The following is a 19,127-nucleotide window of genomic DNA, read 5'->3' as shown; positions in this document are numbered from 1 at the left end:
TGTATTCTTAATAATGGACTTGACTGGACTCTCTTGTAACCTCATTCCCCTTTCTTTGACTTCCTGATTTCACTCTTCGTTTGCTTGCCTTGCCTTGTTCTCGCATATTCTCTTCATTATCAAGAACTCAGTAACCTTTCTTTAGAAAAGAGAGAGCAGCATGTCATTCATTCATTCATTAGAAAAGAGAGAGCAGCATGCCATTCATTTATTTCTTCTCCTTGCACTTTGTACATAACCTAACCTAATAGCCTTTCTCTTTCTCTTTCTTTACTATTCGAAAGCCAGCCTAAAGATGAAACTGAACGATCAGAACTCCTGCTCCTGCTCCTGTTCCTGCTCCTTTACTCCTTTATCTTTCTCTTTATTCATCAAGTGTTGAAAGACTGAACCTCACCCCTCTCCCTTTGGTCGAGTGGTTTCACCCCTTCCTTGCCTTGCCCTTTCCTTTCTTCTTTTCTTTCTTTCCTCTATTAATTCCCTTATTGTGAGTTATTCTTTTACTAACTGTAAAGACTGAGGATTAATACAAGATGCGATTGAACTCTTGCCCCTGTCCTGTATTCCCTTCCTCTTTATTCAATCACTACTCTGTAAACTCCGACACTCCTCTCCCTACAGGTCGAGCTCTTTCACTCACTCCTATACCTATTCTTGTCTTGTTCTTCCTTCACCTTCTTTAACTGTAACCAAACAAAGCATATTCCATTCATTCTAGTTGTAGAACTGAACACTACTCTAAATGAAGGAACTGAACTCGGGCTCCTGCTCTTTCTCCTGCTCCTGAACAACCAACTACTTACTCTATAACTCTACTCCTTTATCTCTTTCTTCCTTCTTCTTTACTGAAGGTAGAGTCAAGACGAAACTCTTCCATTCCTCAACTACTGAACGATTGACTGACTATCCTTATCCTATCTTATCTGAGTTTACAGTCTTTGTTTGAAAGAGGGAAGACTTTCTTCTATCTCTACTCTCTCTTCTCTCAAGCTCGCTCCTCCTGATTTCACTCTTTTACAAGGAAGGTGGTAAAGTGACGAACCTGACTTTGCCTCCTCTCCCTATCGAGGGACTTAGCTCCTTTTCTTTTCCTTTTTCTCTCTTTCTTATTCTCAAATGAAAGGAAGATTAGCTCACTCCTGACTTAAAGAAAGATTAGCTCACTCACCTTTTCCTGATTCCACTATTCAATCACTCTGTAACAAAATACAATCACTACTCTCAATCCAATCACTACTTCCGGACCTCCCAGAGGTAAAAAAAGGTGTTTGATGGAAGGAACTGTCCCCTCGCTTGGGTTGAACTACTCTACTCTTCTCTGTTGTTCTTTACTTGCTAGCTGTAACTGTAAACTGGCTGGGAAGAAGGGGAATCTTAGCTAGCTCGGGCTCTGATCTTTCTCCTGACTACCTGACTGACTCTTACTACTCTTACTGACTTCATTCTTGTTATTGTGTGAGTTATTATTCTATTCTTTAACTGTAAACAAACAAGGGAAACTCTTGATTCCTTATTCTTTCTTCGAACCTATTCTCTTCTTTCCCGAGGTAAACTGATCATTAAGTCAAACAAACTCCTTTCACACTATACACTATTTATTACTTCCCTCTGAGTAAGACTCTACTCAAAATGATTCATTATATCTTTCCTTTACTGTGAGTTCTACAATCAAGGAGTTAGCTGCAGCTTGCTTTGAAAGACTGAACTGAACCTACGCCTCCCCGGCCCCTTTCTTGACTTTCTTTGACTTTATGACCTTCGGAGGGAAGTCAACCCAACCTTTCTTTCTTTCTTTACAGTCTGGCTGCTGAATAGTGTTTAGATTCAATCAATCAAACAAACTTAATTGTTCCGGTGTAACGTAACTGTTCGTTCTTTTTGTCTGCTCCGGCTTAACTGCTCTTGTGTAACGTAACTGCTCTTCTCTTCTCTCTCTCTTTCCCCTTTCCTGCTTGCTGGCTTAACTAACTAACTGCCTTGACTGCTTGCTTTGCTTGCTCTTTCTTGCTTGCTGTTCATGACTATTACTGATTAACCGTAATCTTCTTTCTCTGTTCTTTCCCGCTTACTTACTTACTTAACTTAATTAACTGTTCTTTTCTTACCTTCCTGCTTGCACTCTTAACTGCTCTGTCTGCTTGTTCTCTTTTCTTCTCTCTCCTACATAACTAACTGCTTGCCCTTGCTTGCCTTGCTCTCTCTCTCTCTCTGTCTACTTGCTTGGCTTGCTTGTTCTCCCTCCTTCCCTTGCTTGCGCTTCCTACGTAATAGCTTGCTTGCTTTGATTGCTCTCTCTCTTCTTTCTTTTCTCTGTATGTCTGCTCCTGCATAACTGCTCTCTCTTTCTTCTGTGTTCTTTACCTGCTGGAACTGTCAACTGAACTGGCTGGGGAATCTTAGCTCTATCTCTGATCTTGATCCTTAATCACTGACTTCGGACTCTTTACTCCTTACTCTTACTGACTTATTATTGTGTTTGTTATTCTATCTATTCTTTATTTAACTGTAAAGAAGGGAAACTCTTGATTCCTTATTCCTTCTGCTGAGTTACTGAACCTACTTATTAATGATCAATCACTCCTGCTGAACCTTTATTGTGTTTGAAAGACTGAAGCAAGACAAGATGAATGAGACTTTATTTACAGTTGAGCTATTAATGTTTGAGTTAGCAGTTAAAGAGGAAATGTTCAGGAGTTAGCTGCTTTGAAAGACTGAACCTGCCCCTTTCTTTGTTGACGATATTCCCTGATTGTTGGAGGTAAGTCAAGCTAACCTTTCTGTCTGGTTGCTTTAATGTGTTTGTTTAGTTAGAATCAATCAATGAAACTTTTCTGTTTAAAGCTCTTTCTCTTCTCTCTCTCCTTTACTTACAGTTAGTTGGTTGAGTGAAAGCTCCTTTCGTTCTCTTCTCGTCTCTCTCACTGGTTAGTTGGCTCCTTCCCCTTTGTTACCTCCGTGAATAAGAAGAAAAGAGAAATGCAAGTGAAACTAAGTACTCCTCTCCTCCGTACCTTTCTTTCTTTCCATGAGAGGGTAAATTCATTCTATTCTCTCTCTCCTCCCTTCCCTTGTCGAGCTTGCTTGCTTTGCTTCGTTTCATAGTGTTTAGTTAGGATAAAACTTAACTGCTCAATAACCTATTGATTCTTAAACCTATTCTGTAACCTCTTTCACTGATCTTTCTTTTTCCTTACTGGGAGTGTGAAAGCCTAAAGATTAATTGGAACTCAATCACTACTACTGAGCTGAGCCTTGACTTACCTATTTATTCACTGCACTATAAACAAGGTCTCACTGCCTGCCTGCTTCTTCCCTCTCCTCTTCTCACTGCTTGGTTCTTTCTCCTTTACCTTCAAACACTACACTGGCAAATCAGCGTTCGGTTTATATAGCTGTGTTACTCCAGGAAAAGGAATATGTAATGTACTAGTAGTTAATAGTAGTGAAGTTAGTATGCGTGCGGAAGAAGAGAATGAATGAAAGAAAGAGAAGCTAAGCCCCGGCCCGCGGAACCTGCACCTGACCCGTAACCTGAACCTTCTAACTGAACTACAATACAACTACTACTAAAGAATGAAAGAATGGAGAGACTCAACAAGCAGGAAGGAAGGAAGAATGAGACTGCCCGGGAAGTAGGAAGTCAAGGCTTAACCCTTTTCTTTTCCTGTCCGAGTTTACAAGAAGGGGGACTATCGGTGATTGATCCTTGCCTGTTCTAGAGTCAATGAATTGAATTGGCTGCTTTTCTTTTCAAGCCTCAACCTCAAACCTGAACTTGACTCTATCTTATCTTATTCATTCATAAAGTCAAAACGAAATCAACCAACAAGAATGAGCCGGACCAGGAAGTCAAGAAAGACGGGAGGAGCCAAGACTAAAGATTCTTTCTCCTGCACCTATTTATTACTATTATTCTTTGTAAAGGAGCTAGCTAATTCATGTACTCTCTTTCCCTTTTGTAACTGTAAAAGAAGATGAATGAAAGGAGTCAGTCAGAATAGAATGTATTTGTCTCGAGCTTCAAACACTCATAACGTAAATAGGCTGCCTGAGATTCCCTCATTCCCTTCTGTGGTAAATAGGAAGGAGGATGGATAGGCGGTTGTGGTTGGCTGAGATTTCCTCATTCCCCTCTCTTTCTGTAGTGTAGGGTTGGTTTCACTCTGATTGAACTCAGTAAAGGAAGGTGCGTGCTATAGGTCTCTTCTCTTCTCTTTACCTGCTAGCTGTAACTGACAAAGATATTCATATTCCTTAGGAGTTTTCCTTCCCCTCGTAAACAAGTTCAGACTCAACAAGCAAGAATGAGAGACTGCTGACCTACTAAACCTCAGCTTCTCGTTCTTCTCCTTTCTTTCACTACTATCTCTAAACTAAGACTACTGAACCGACACCCTTTTCCCTCATCTCTATTCCTTTCTGGAACTCAAGCTATTTGATTGAATTGAAGAACGAAACCTTCCCCTTGTCTTTGGTTGCTCCTTAACTTTACAGGAGAAGGAAGAGGATTAAATAAATATGATGCTGCTCAGCTGGCTGTAAGGGATAGTCAAAGGATTGATTAGCAGCTGAAAGACTCCTTCCTTTTCTTTTCCTTATTCATTCTAGCTAGTTTACGAACAACCTCACTCTGTAACCTACTTGACTCTGTAACCTGACGAAAAGAGAGAGATTCATGATCCGTAACTCCCTTCCCTTTCTTTCTTAATGTACCTTCCCTATTTATTTACTGTAACCTAACTAAGAGAACGAGAAGCTCACTCTTGAGTTGCTTTGCTCCTTCCATTGCCTTTTGATTCTTTAACTGTAAAGGAGGTAAGTAAACTCCTGTCCTGTCTGTCCCTTCTTTCACTCCTTCACCTAATTATTCAGTGTAAACAAAGAGAAAGACTCCTTATTCATTCTCGTTTACAGTTCTATAATCAACGGAATTAGCAGCTTTGAAAGACTCAACCTCTTCCCTTCCCCTTTTCTGATATGACCTGACCTTATTTATTGAGGTGAAGAATCAACCGAAAACCTGAACCTATCCATCCTTGTAGGTCTCTTTTCTGTTCTTTCCTTTTCTTTCAAACACTCGGGGTCTCATAGCTTCGGTCCTTTCTTGTTGAGAATCTATAGGCGGCTTTCAAAAACTCGTTTACTCTAACCCCGGTAAGGTTCTTCAAATAGCGGATTCTTTCTTGTTCACTGTACTGATAAGAACAACAGAAAGCAAAGGCTGGCTACACGGATGGATTTTGATTAAAGAGAAGTTATAGTAGGGAAAGTGGAAAGGTTCTTTTTCTTGTCCATTCTCGCTTGTTGCTTTAATGTAAGGGTTCGACAGTGAATTTCTTCTTCCAGTGTTTCAGGGGAGCCCTAAGAAGACATGATCCCAAGCGAGCTGATTGATGCGACCAGACCACTAGGATTTTGCGGGGTCTTCCTCGGACGAATTAGTTCTATAGAGGTTTTGGCCTCTTTTAGGTTTTCCAGGGTCTTTTTGAGGAGCTCTTTCACCCGGCAATATATAGCCTCAGAATTGACTCCCCTTCTTTTGATAGCATCATGTCATCAGCATACCCAACGTAGCCTACGCCCTCCCTCCTCTTTGCATAAAGGAATTGATTTGAATATCGAGTTGGTGCAAAAAGATGTGAATTAGTACGGGGGAGAGGAGCTGCGAGACACACAATAACCTTGTTTACAGTTTCAGAATAAATAGGAAAAGGCAATGGATCATGAGCTGATCTTGATTGAATTTCTTTCGTCTTTCTGAATCAAACAAAGGAAAGAGAAGAGACCAGAAGTCCAGGCCAGGACGGAAGGGAAGATGCAAACACCTATTTACCTTGTTCAATCAAATCAGGAAAAGGTGAATGAGTAGGGAGAGGTTCATGAGTTTACTGTGAAAGAAGGTGTGAAGGAGAATGACTCTTGAGTTTTGTCTTGAGTAGTCTTTCCAGTGAATAAATAGGTGAATTGAATATGCTTTCTTTCCCTTGTTTGTGTTTGAAGGACTCTAAATAGGATAGGGACAAGTGAGTGAAGGAGAATGAATCTTTCGTCTTTCCCTTGTTTACGTTTACTGTGAAAGAATGACTCACACACAATAACTGATTGTAATAGCGGTGTAAGGAGTTATCAGTTCCATCAGGAAAAGGTTCTTCCTTCTTTCACTCACTCTCTCGTAAAGAAAGGAATAGCTTCTTCTTTCTCGTCAGGTTCCAGAAAAGGGGCGAAGCAACTCGACCGATAGGGAAAGGAGCTCCGGCTGTGAGACCGAGAGGCGAAGGAGTTTACTCTCATTCATCTTGAGTCCCCCTTCAAACACTGTTAAGTCTCATCTTTCATCTCCCTTCTTTCTTGAATAGTAAACAAGGTAAAGCCGTTGCCGCTAATGAATTTAATATCCCAGATTTCATTCTCGTCTGGTTCCTTCCGATTTCACTAGCTCTTTTCTTTGTCTTTCCTCTCCGGTAAAGGTGAAGTAGCTCAGGGCATATCGGGGCAGGGGAAGGTTCCTTCCTTCTCATAATGAACAATAACGGAACAAGGGGTTAAGTCTCATTAATCTTGATTCTTTACTGGAGTGGAGTCAAAGAGTATTTGAAAGGAGAAAGAGCAATTCCAGAATAAATAGGTGAAAGAAGGAGAGAGATAGTTGTAGAGGTTCTGTCTAATTCTTCTTTCTTACAGGAGAGTAAGTTCAAGAATAGTTCAACCCTAGTTCTGTTAGGATCGCACAACAACGCACATGCTCGATCTAGATGATCACAAAGAGAAGGATAGAGAGAATTGCAAGGAGAACTCTGGCTAAAAGGATTTTTTATTGATGACTTCAGGCATGTACAACAAGAGAGTACAGAGAATAGAAAGTACATTTCAAAGCTTTACTAGACGGGATATATATATATGGTTCAGTCTACTAAATATAGCTTTACCAGATTTAACCATCTACTATATATAGCTATGTACCATATATAGCTTTACCGGATATAGCCATTGACCAAGCTATAAATACAGGGAGCAGACTCTATAACTCAACAATTCTCCCACTTGGAGACTGATCCTACACCATACCAATTAGGGCTTTGCATAGCTTTAATTTTCCAACATCAACACATTTTGTCAACATGTCTGCTGGATTCTTTGCACCCTCTATCTTCTCCAAACACATATCGCCTTCTTCCACTAACCTGCGAGTGAAATGGTACCGTCTTCTAATGTGTTTTGTCCTTGAATGATAGACTGGGTTTTTCACCAACTGTATGGCACTCTGACTATCTGTATAAAGGATCTTCTTGCACTGCTTCCGGCCTAATTCTTCTAGATAGTCTGTCATCCATATCATCTCCTTTCCAGCTTCAGCTATGGCCACGTACTCAGCTTCAGTAGATGAAAGAGCAACGCATTTCTGAAGCTTGGACATCCAACTCACTGCTGTTCCATCTATAGTGTAGATATACCCAGATGTGCTCTTGCTGGAGTCTACATCTCCACTCAGATCAGCATCCACAAAACCTTGCAGAACTACTTTGCCATTGCCATAACAAAGTGTAGTATTGGATGTACCTCTCAGATATCTCAGAAGCCACTTCACAGCTTCCCAATGTTCCTTCCCTGGATTTGCCATGTACTTGCTAACAACTCCCACTGCATGTGTTATGCCAGGTCTAGTGCAGACCATAGCATACATCAAACTCCCAACTGCAGAAGCGTACGGAACTGATGCCATGTGCTCACGTTCCTCAACTGTCTTGGGAGATTGCCCCTTTGACAATTTAATATGATTTGCCAAGGGGGTAGTCCTGGGTTTAGCGTTATTCATCTTGAATTTGGACAACACCTTCTCAATGTACTGCTCTTGGGATAGATTTAATGTGCCAGCAGATCTATCTCGAGAAATCCTCATCCCAAGGATCTGCTTCGCTGCACCTAAATCTTTCATCTCAAATACTGAAGACAAGCTTGCCTTCAGGTGGTTTATCTCCCTCATACTTGATCCAGCAATTAGTATATCATCCACATACAGGAGTAGAAACACATAAGAATCAGTGTATTTCTTGAGGTAGCAACACTGATCCTTTTCACTTCTGTGGAAACCACTCTTGCTCATGAAGGAGTCAAACTTCTTGTACCATTGTCTCGGTGCTTGTTTCAGTCCATACAAGCTCTTATTGAGCTTACACACCATGTGCTCCTTGCTTGGAGCTGCAAATCCTTCGGGTTGTTGCATATAGATCTCCTCATCTAGATCTCCATGTAAAAATGCCGTTTTTACATCCATTTGCTCAAGGTGCAAATTCTCCGATGCAACAATACTCAGTAGAATTCGGATAGTAGTTAATTTCACAACTGGAGAAAAGATCTCAGCATAATCAATGCCTTTTCTTTGTGAATATCCTTTAACTACTAACCGAGCCTTAAACCTCCTTCTGCCATCTGGTTCAACCTTGATTTTGAACACCCATTTGTTCAACAGAGCTCTCTTTCCTGTAGGCAACTCAGTCAGCACCCACGTATTATTCCTTTCAAGTGAGCTCATCTCATCATCCATGGCTTGCTCCCACTTAGTTGAATCTTCCACTTGTAGGGCCTCATCAAAGGACTCTGGTTCTCCTTCGTCAGTCAGCAACAGATAGTGTAATGAGGTTGAATATCTGTCTGGTGCTCTGGTAGTTCTGGATGATCTTCTCAACACCTGTTCAGGTGCAACTTGCTCCACGTCTGGTTCTTCAGCAATAGGATCAGCCACGTCTGGTTCTTCAGCAATAGGATCAGGAGTTTCTTGAGCTTCTGTTGTACCATCACTGTGTGAATTTTCTTGCCACTCAAATTCAACTCCCACTTGCTTCGTAGTCTCAGAGTTTATCTTCTCTCTGTCCTTGTACATGACATTTTCATCAAAGGTCACATCACAGTGTCTTAGGATCTTCATATTTTTCTCATCCCAAAACCTATACCCGAACATGTCAGAGCCATAGCCTATGAAGTAGCATTTCACAGCCTTAGCATCAAGCTTATCTCTCTTCTCTGGATCAACATGAACATACGCAGTACAGCCAAAGGTTCTCAAGTGAGAGTACTTGAGTTCTTTTCCTGTCCATACTTCTTCGGGCAATTTGAACTTCAAGGGTACTGACGGCCCTCTATTAATCAAATATGCTGCTGTGTTCACAGCATCAGCCCAGAATGTCTTTGGCAATCCAGAATGAATCCTCATGCTTCTTGCTCGCTCATTCAAGGTTCTGTTCATCCTTTCTGCAATACCATTTTATCTTGCCTTACCGGGAATTGTTCTTATTAATCTAATTCCCTCAGCTGCACAAAATGTTATAAACTCTGATTTGTTGTACTCTCCTCCATTGTCAGACCTCAGGCATTTGATCTTCAAGCCGGTCTGATTTTCAACTTCAGCTTTCCACTTCTTGAAGGTGGTAAACACATCTGACTTGTGTTTCAGAAAGTAAACCCATACCTTCCTGCTGAAGTCATCGATGAAGGTGACGTAGTACCTTGATCCACCAAGTGATGAAACTGGAGATGGTCCCCAGACGTCTGTATGGACCATTTCCAACCGCACTTTCTTCGGTTCTCTGGCAGCCTTTGTGAAACTAACTCGTTTCTGTTTGCCCATAACGCAGCTCTCACAAAGACCCATATCAACAGATTTTAAGCCTTCTAAAGCTCCTTTCGCAGTCAGCATCTTCATTCCTTTGACGCTCATATGTCCAAGTCTATTGTGCCATAGACTTGAATTGGAAGCACTCTCAGCAGCAGCAGTCATGTTTATACACTCTGCAGTAGTGTATAAGGTTCCGAATTTTGTGCCACGCGCAACAACCATGGCGCCCTTCACAATCTTCCAGGAACTCTTTCCAAACTCTGCTGCATAGCCTGTGCTATCCAACTGACCAATAGAGATCAGGTTCTTCTTGAGACCAGGAATGTATCTGACATCTTGTAATGTCCATTGATTTCCTGCTGGAGTTTGTATGGAGACATCTCCCTTTCCTTCAATCTCCAAGGTTTTATTGTCTGCAAGATACACCTTCCCGAAATTTCCTGATTTGAAATTTCGAAACAATTCCTTACTTGGAGACGAATGGAACGATGCACCTGAATCCAAAATCCAGGATTCAGCTGGGCTATCCACACTAAGGATTAAAACGTCCTCAGCATCTTCTGTTGTGTATATAGAATCATCATCATCTTCAGATTTATGATTCTGCTTCTTCTTTAGCTTTGTACAATCTGTCCGAAAGTGTCCTTTTCCCCCACAGCTCCAACACGTTACGTTGGGTTTGTTTGGAGATTTTCCCCGGTTCTTTGATTTTGAACGCCCATGTTTGTTTGAGCTCTTTGATTTGCTTCTTCCCCTTCGATCAACACTGAGAGCATTGCCTGATGAATCTCCAGTTTCCCGTTTGCGAATACTTTCGCTAAGAACGACATCTCGAATTTCATCAAACTTTAGTTTATCAGATCCTCGGGAACTGCTGATTGCGGCAACAACAGTATCCCATGACTCGGGTAAGGATGATATCAAAATCAACGCTTTAATTTCATCTTCGAAATTAATTTCCACCGAACCCAGTTGACTTATGATCATATTGAATTCATTTATATGATCCGCAACACGTCCACCTTCAGACATCTGTAGATTGAACAATCTACGCATCAAATACACCTTGTTCATAGCCGACGGTTTTTCATACATATTTGACAGCGCCTTCATCAGATCTGACGTTGTCTTCTCCTTGATGATGTTAAACGCCACGTTTCTGGATAGCGTCAACCGGATCATCCCTAAGGCTTGTCGATCCTTGAGCTTCCACTGTTCCGTGGTCATGGTATCCGGCTTCACCCCCAACAGAGGTTCGTGAAGATCTTTCTGGTACAGATAATCTTCAATCTGCATCTTCCAGAAACCGAAATCGGATCCATCGAACTTCTCAATTCCAATCTTTGAACTTTCCATCTTCACAGATCGTGGTGAATTTTGCCTTGCTCTGATACCAGTTGTTAGGATCGCACAACAACGCACACGCTCGATCTAGATGATCACAAAGAGAAGGATAGAGAGAATTGCAAGGAGAACTCTGGCTAAAAGGATTTTTTATTGATGACTTCAGGCATGTACAACAAGAGAGTACAGAGAATAGAAAGTACATTTCAAAGCTTTACTAGACGGGATATATATATGGTTCAGTCTACTAAATATAGCTTTACCAGATTTAACCATCTACTATATATAGCTATGTACCATATATAGCTTTACCGGATATAGCCATTGACCAAGCTATAAATACAGGGAGCAGACTCCATAACTCAACAAGTTCAATCAGGATCAGAGAAAGAATGTTGAGGAGAAGAGAAAGAGAAATAATGAAGAGAGAGTTTCGGAGAAGAGAAAGAGAAAGAAGGAATCTTTCTGATTTACTTACAGTTAAGTCGAATTGATTCTTCGATAGTCTTTCCTTAATAATGAATTAATTACCTTTACTAGATTTTCTCCCTAAAAATAAGGGAGAGATACTGTTTTATCCCAAAAAATACGGGGGGGGGGGGGGGGATAGGAGAATTCTTGTTTTTTGAGTGTTTACAGTCGAGTTCCCGAGGGAAAGAAGGGTAAAGATAGACTTTGATCCCCTAAAATACGGGGGAGGATAGAATTAATTAATTCATGGTCTTTACTGGTTCCGGAATAAGGAATTGAGGTTTACTAACAGTTCACTCTCATTGATTCTTCGATAGTCTTTCCTGACAGTGAACGAGAAAGAATGACTAGGATTGACTGATAGTTCACTCTCATTCATCTTAAGGATTTACTGACAGTTCACTCTCATTGATTCTTCTTTCGTCCTTCCTTCCTGTTCCGGAGCTTGACCTTCAGATAGTTTACGAGGTTCAGTAGCTTAGGTAATATCGGTTCAGGTTCAGCCGAAGGAATATCTGATTCTTCTTCTTTCTCGTTAGGTTCAGTCTCATTAATGTTGCATTCTCCCTTGATTCTTGAACTGTAAAGGTTCCTCAAGTGATTGAGTTCCATTGCATTAATTCATCCGGCTGGAAAGGGAAAGACTGAAAGAGGATAGTAGGATTTAAGTAAGTTAGGGTTAAGGAAGGAAAGGGGAAACAGGTTTAAGGAAGGAAAGGGGAAACAAATTCGCTTATTCACCTAGTTATTCTTGCACTCGGCTGATCTTAACTCATGAACCTCGGTAAACTCGACTCGAAAAGGGAGGAGAGGGTGTCGGGTTTCGGTTTCGTCTCATTCATCTTTCGTATTTTCTTTCTCTTTTTCTTTTACCTTGTTCAATCAGGTTCATGAGCAAGAACTTCCAGAATAAGGATGATGCAAGCCTCCCTCCGTCTATGTATCGACTATCAGGCCCATAACAACACTCTCAATCAAAAAAGAGCCCGTGCTGCCACTCACCGCGAACTTTTTGATCAATTAGGTGCGGTAAGGTATTTCACCAAGTTGGACTGGCGGCCGGAGTACTACCAAGTGTGGATCTTAGAGGGCTTAGAGGGCTTAGAGGGCAAGACGACGTGAGGCTGGAGCATTAGACTTTCTAGTAATGCTGGTCTAACCAATGCCTCCTTTTGCACAAAGATGAATGAAGGATTCCGCCCCACATGCATCGTGAATGGGGAGAAGTTTCTCGTAGTCTGTGCTATTTGATACTAATTGATTGATACTAAATAGAGACCAGATGAGATTTTGGTGTATACTCTCATTGGAAGAAGACGCGGAGCACCTTTTTCACATGGAGAGAGCAGTGTTCCAGATCATCAGGGAAAATCCATTCTATGTGAAGTGCTTTGCATAAGGTCTAGTTCCTTGGGCATTGGATTGGCGACGGAGTTGATTGGATCAAGAGAAGGTGCGTGCAAGCCGTGGTGGACTGGGAGACGCCACGCAAGGTGCAGGAATTACGATTCTTCCTCAGATTAGTCCTACATCTGTTTTTTGATTGAGAGGATATATTAAACTATAGGCGGTTCATCGAGGGCTTCTTTCTCGGGTGATCGATCGGAAGGGCTTAAGCTTTCCATTAGATTAGTAAAGGGCGAATGAGGGGCGTGTGCAATAGTTTTCTTTCTTTCTCCCGCTCGATCACTTCAATGCCTATAATTTGAGAGAGAACAGGAAAGCCTTCTCCCGAATTATAGGAGGATGTGACATAAATAATGACTCTCTTCGTCGGGATGTCAGCAGGTTAAGCAGCTCTAAGGGTTTTGATATTCGGGGTGGAAGGCAAAACTCTGACACAACCAAGTGATACTAATGGTCTAAAAGAGGGAACGATCTGATCTATGGGGTGTTCACTCTCGGAGGATGGCTAAGAATGGCCCTTAGAGCAGACGGGGTCTTTTCAAGCACGAATAGAACGAGATAAAGGGGGTAACCTAGAGAGATGGCCATATCTCTTTTCTGAATGTGGTATCGAGGTTCGGTTCATTTGGAAAAGAGGTCGGGAGACCGTGCGAATGCTTGAATTGATGACTTCGCTTCGATCTCTTCGACTGAACCTGAAGGAGACTTCGATCATTCCACTTTAGCTGAAGAAGGAATAAATCATCTCACTAGGAATTTCGGAGAGTGAATCTTCTCTTTTAGATCCTGACCTTGGTAGAACTTGTCTTTGATTGGAATTTCGATTGAAAAGAAAGATGTTTGTTAGGCCGGTTCCTCATGTGCCTAAGAAGCCGAGGAAATCTCGATCCCATTTGACTACTCAATCTTTTTTAAAGAAAGAGCACTCGGGAGCATAAGCAAGTTCAGTGGTTTCAACCTCTGTAATGGGAACCTCGAAGCTGTTTGAGGCAGGAGCAACCTCATATTAGGCACTGCCGCAGCATCCACTGGTAGTTCGAAGGAGCACGATAGCGAAGATCAATCCATCTCACTCAATCTACAAAAAAACATTGCCTTGGGCGCATGCAACCCAAAAAGAAAGAAAGACAGCTCGCATGAAGAAAACTCTTTTAGAGCCTGGTACAAGCCAAGCCCCTTCGATTCGGCAACAAGAGTCGGTTATAGAATAGAATAGTCTTTTGGTCAGCTTTCCCGTTCTTTCAGCTTTCTGGCCCGTAGGCTTTATAGCGAACCTGCCTGACAGGGAGGATATGAAAGATCTCGTTGCGCTTGCTTTCTCACTTAGAAACTATACGACCCCTACTACTGTAATTAATAATTAAGTTACGACCCCTACTGTCATTAATAATTAAGTTAAGCATGCTCTCGAAAAAGATACCTTCCATTCTCTTGTCTCCGGCGATTAACCTATTCCAGAGCAGTCTGGTGATTAGCCTATCTATCTCGCACTACTCGAAGTCTTCGTAAACTCATTGTACGTAGCGGAGGTTGCTGTGAGGAGATGCTTGTGCCAGTGAAGATTGCTTACAGTGATCAGGAAATCCAAAAGAGAAAAACCATTGATTTCTTTCCAACACTCTGGATAGGCAGAAGGATCTATGTCTATCCCCAACTTCCTTTCAATCCACACACATCGGCAAATTGAGGCTTTCTCTACTGGGAGGCAGCAAAGGAGGAATGGGCGCATACGCTGGTTCGATAAGACAAGGAAAAACAACCACCGCTTTTGACACTCAAGTGACGACCGACCCGCACTGACAAACATCGATGCGAAGACCAAGTCAATATTACCAATTCCTTTGATTGAAGCTACTATCACTACCGAAGGAGAAGGAAGCAGGCTTGCTCAATCACCTTTACAGGAGAGAAGAGAAGAGAAGCAGCGAGACCGAGTTCAAGAAGTAATAGTCCAGGCAATGGAATCAAAGCCTATTTACAGAGTTCAATCTGGGAAGGGAAGTAGTGAAGGAAGGAGTTTACCGAGTTCCATCTGGTTCCGGTTCAGGTTTGAGGTTGAATCTTCTTTGACAGTGAAATCCGAGAGAGGAAATGAAGACGCTGCTTTACGACTCCATTCCCAGGAAGCGAACAAATAATTTATGCCTTTGGGTTACTCTCTCCAACCTAATTCTTCTATTATTACTATTACAAATCTAACAGCTTAGAATAAGACAAGAGCTCATAGGTGAAGGAGAAAGAACCAAAGAAAGACCGGCCTTAGAACGGGATTGTGGAATCCAGTGAGTGACTAAACTTGGAAGGGATTTTGTATATGTGAAGAGATGTTTGTGAGAGGTTTTTCTCAAGGTTTTCCACCAAGAAGAAGAAGACCTTCCATGTACAATGATCACTCTATTTAAAGAGTGATGTTTGCATGTTCATGCAAATTTGAGATTACCAAATTTTGACACTTAAAATTCCACTCAAATGTTTGGGATTATGTGGCAAGCATGCATGTTTGAGTTAACCAAATTTTGACACCTCAAAATTCCACTAACATGGATTTTTCCATTAAATGAAGTCAACATTTTGACTTTCTTCATTTCAATTCAACAATTAATTTGAATAATGAATTTCAAATTAAAGTAACATTAAATGATTAATTAAACTATTTAATTAATATTTAGTATTAATTCAAATGTCAATCCCAATCAATTCCGACACATAATTGATTAAGATATTTAAATCTTATTTAAATATCTCCGATTCTCTTCTTTTGTTTAATTCGTAAATAAAACAAAAATGCGGTTAAATATATCGTATATATGTAGCGCATATTCCCTAATTTGAATTCGAACACTTCGAACTCACTCGTCACACTGTTCTATGGTTTAGTCCGATATGAGCTAGCAGAGGGACCTAATGGACCTATAGATCATGGGCTCCAACGATCCAAGATTAACCGGCTAAACTCATTAACCTTGTTAACCAACATTCGTTAACTACTAGGACACTCCACTATAGCCTAGTAGTTGCACTCCCCTCACTATAGATATATTTCTGTCCATTGGATATAACCATGATTAGTAAGTCGATCCTTCACAGGTTGTTCGTAACTAGAGCTGGGTCAATTTACCGTTTTACCCCTAAAGTTACTTCTTGTTCCTTATGTCTCATTGATCCTCTAATGAACAATTGGTTTGTGGTCCAACCAGTAAACCGAATCCCTCTCAGGCCAATGAGAGGGTGGGGCCTCTTGTTCAAGACCTGGAGTCAGTGCTTAAGGGAACTACCTTTCTTCTGTCCCTAAAAGTGGGTAGGAGTGAATTCCATCTTGCACCCCACGTCCCCAGCCATTCACCCAGTCTTACCCCTGAAATGGGAGGCCTATTGAGTCGGCGAACTAGAGCCACTCTCACCCATGAAAATCTAAGGATAATTCTGAATAAACAGGAGTTCATGGTTAGCTCAGGATTAAAATCGAGCTACCTAGGTTATCGAATGAAAAGAAAACTAGTCTCAACAGTAAACGACATTATAAAGTGAGAGTGGTTTTCTTCATGGTCCGATCTTATGCAATACTCATTGCATAGGACGCCCCCACTCACATGTCTCCACATGTACAATTTAGTGATCACATTGTTTATATCATATATAAAAGTGGGCCGCATCCATAGTGTCCCGAGAATAAGGTACTCAGCCTTATCCTTATACTATAGATCATTTTGACTATATACTTGAACTTGATCCACTCTTATGTCTCTACATATAGTTCAAGTAATCATACTATAGCCAGAGTGTTCTTAGTTTATTGGATTTAGATTAATGATCGTAAAGTTCACTTTATTCAATAACAATCTTTACTGAATAAATAACAATAATAACTTTATTAAAAAATAGAATATGTTTTTGTTTACAAACTATGAGTTTTAGGACATAAAACCCAACATGAGCTTGAGTCTTTCAACACTTGATTTTGCAGGAGAAAGATAAAGGAGTGAAGGAGTGAAGCAATGAAACCGACAGGGGAGGTGAAGGAGCCAGAGTGAAGGAGACTGAAAAAAAGAATATGCTTTACCGAGGTCAATGCCCTCAAAAATTGGGAGAGGTGACGGTGATTAATAATGAATCTTGAGTCATGACTTCCGAATTACATTACCGAGTTCAATCAGGGAGCGAAGCTGCTTTACCTATACCTTCTGAAAAAAGAATAGTCCAGGTTTGAGCTTGAGTCTTTCCTTTCGTGCCAGGTTCACTCGAATTCTTGCTTTCCTTTGTGCATTACCTCCTTCCTTCATTTCTTCTTTAATTGTAAGGGATCATGAATCTTGAATCTTTCAAAGTAGCTAATTCATTTCCGACTCTCCCCTCTATCACTGTAAAGTCTCATTCATAAGGAGTCTTTGTTTTCCGAGTTCCATCAGTATAAGGTTCCAGAGTAAGTAGCGAGAGGATCAATAAGCCGAGGGGAAGGATCAAGAGCAGTTCAATCAGTCCAATGCAGGGTTGCTCTCATCGTTCTCGAAGGCAAGGGAAGGGAAGATATGTTCAATAGTTCAATCTGTCTCATTCATAAGGTTTCTCTTTGTTTACAGTTCAATAAGGGAATATCGGGGAAGGAGCGAAGCTGTGAGACCCGGAGGGCAGGCGAAGGAGATTGAGTTCAGTCTTTCGTCTTGACTTACTGTGAAGTCTCATTCAAATAGCTTTACCGAGTGAAATGGAATTGTGAGCGGAAGGTAATAAATATCAGTTCAGGTTCCGGAGAATGATGAAGAAATAGGGAGAGGAGTAAACTCTCATTATGAATAAGCTTGAGTGTTTACAGTTCGTTCAAGGTAGAGGAAAGGGAGCTGATCATCGAGCCTATTTCCCTTGGTTACTGTGTTTGAAGGAAAAGGGGTGTCGGTTTCTTTCGTCTTTCTTTTTTTTTCTTTTCTTTCCTCCTCTGTAAAGGTGAAATAGTGAAGCAATGAGACCAACAATACAATGAGCTTTACCTTCTTCAATCAGGTCCGGGAATATGTTGAGGAAAAGCAGACAAAATGAGTAGGGCGAGGAGAAAGAGAAGTGAAATCAGGTTCAGGTTCAGGAGCTCCTCGGGTCATATCGGTTTAGGAGTTTTCCTTGTTTACTATGTTTGAAGGGAAAGAACCATAACTTCAGGAAATATCGGTGAAGGAGTAAGCCGCTCTCCTGTCCGCTAATTCATTGATTCTTTCACAGTGAAGGAGAATGAATCTTCAGTCTTTGTTTACAGTTCCTTTAAGAATAAGGAAGAATAAGGGAATATCGTCAAAGAGTTCAATCAGTCCAATGCTGGGTTACTCTCACTCTCGTTATCTCACAGCTAATCTTTCTTTCATTTGTTGAGTCAGAATCAAAGGAAAGCCAAGAGAAGAGATGGTAAAAGAGTGCCCCCCTCGTTTACAGTATAGTATCGAATTAGCATAGCAGCTTTACCTCCTCCGATTCCGGTTCTGTAGAGAAAGAAGCTGATAGTTTACTCGGTTCAGGTTCAATAGTTCAGGAGAATGAATAAGGCAATGGAATTGTTACAGTTCCTGAAAGAAGGTGAATGAGTTTACAAAGACGAAATAGGGTCAGGTTCAGTCGCTTTACCTGATTCTTATCCTTCCAGCCTATTAAATTACTTCTAAAATGGCATAGCCAAACAAAATAGGGAGAGGCGAAGTTCAATGACCTCAGAAATAGCCCTAAAAATAGACAGAGGATAACATTTATTCATAAATGGTACGTCAGAGGGAAAGAATCAATCCGTAGGTTTAGTAGTTTACCCTGAAAGAAGGGACAAGTGATTCAGTTAAGGAGAAAGAAAGACTACTTACTATTGTATCCTATTTACTTACCGAGAGAAAGAAAAGAGAGAAGAAAGAGATGAATCACTTGAATCAGTTTCAGGCAGGAGCGAAGCAGTGAGACCAACAGGTTCCGGACAGAAGATGCTTTAACCACCTATTCAATTTACCTAACTAAGAGTGAAAGAAGGAATCGGAGAATGAATCTTTCCTTGAGTCTTGACTTGATTCATAATGAGAAAGAATAGGCTTTACCTCGTTCATGAAAGAATAGTTCAACCCTCGTTCAAGAATAACTCACAATAACTTCACACTGAATAGTATAGATATATTCCCATCTTTAGGTTTTTCTTAAAGAACAGAAGAAAAAGAGGTTATAGTCTTTGATTGAATAGTTAAAAACCCTTATTGGAGAGGGGTGAAAGAGAGAGACCGAGAGGGAGAGGATAATGAGTCTATCTTTCATTGAGTTATAGTAGAGTAAATTCATTGAA

The sequence above is a fragment of the Cucurbita pepo genome, chromosome 5 (assembly GCF_057944985.1).
Source record: "Cucurbita pepo subsp. pepo isolate OVF chromosome 5, ASM5794498v1, whole genome shotgun sequence".
Lineage (NCBI taxonomy): Eukaryota > Viridiplantae > Streptophyta > Magnoliopsida > Cucurbitales > Cucurbitaceae > Cucurbita > Cucurbita pepo.
The sequence above is the reverse complement of the archived record's forward strand: the minus strand, read 5'-3'. Positions refer to the sequence as shown.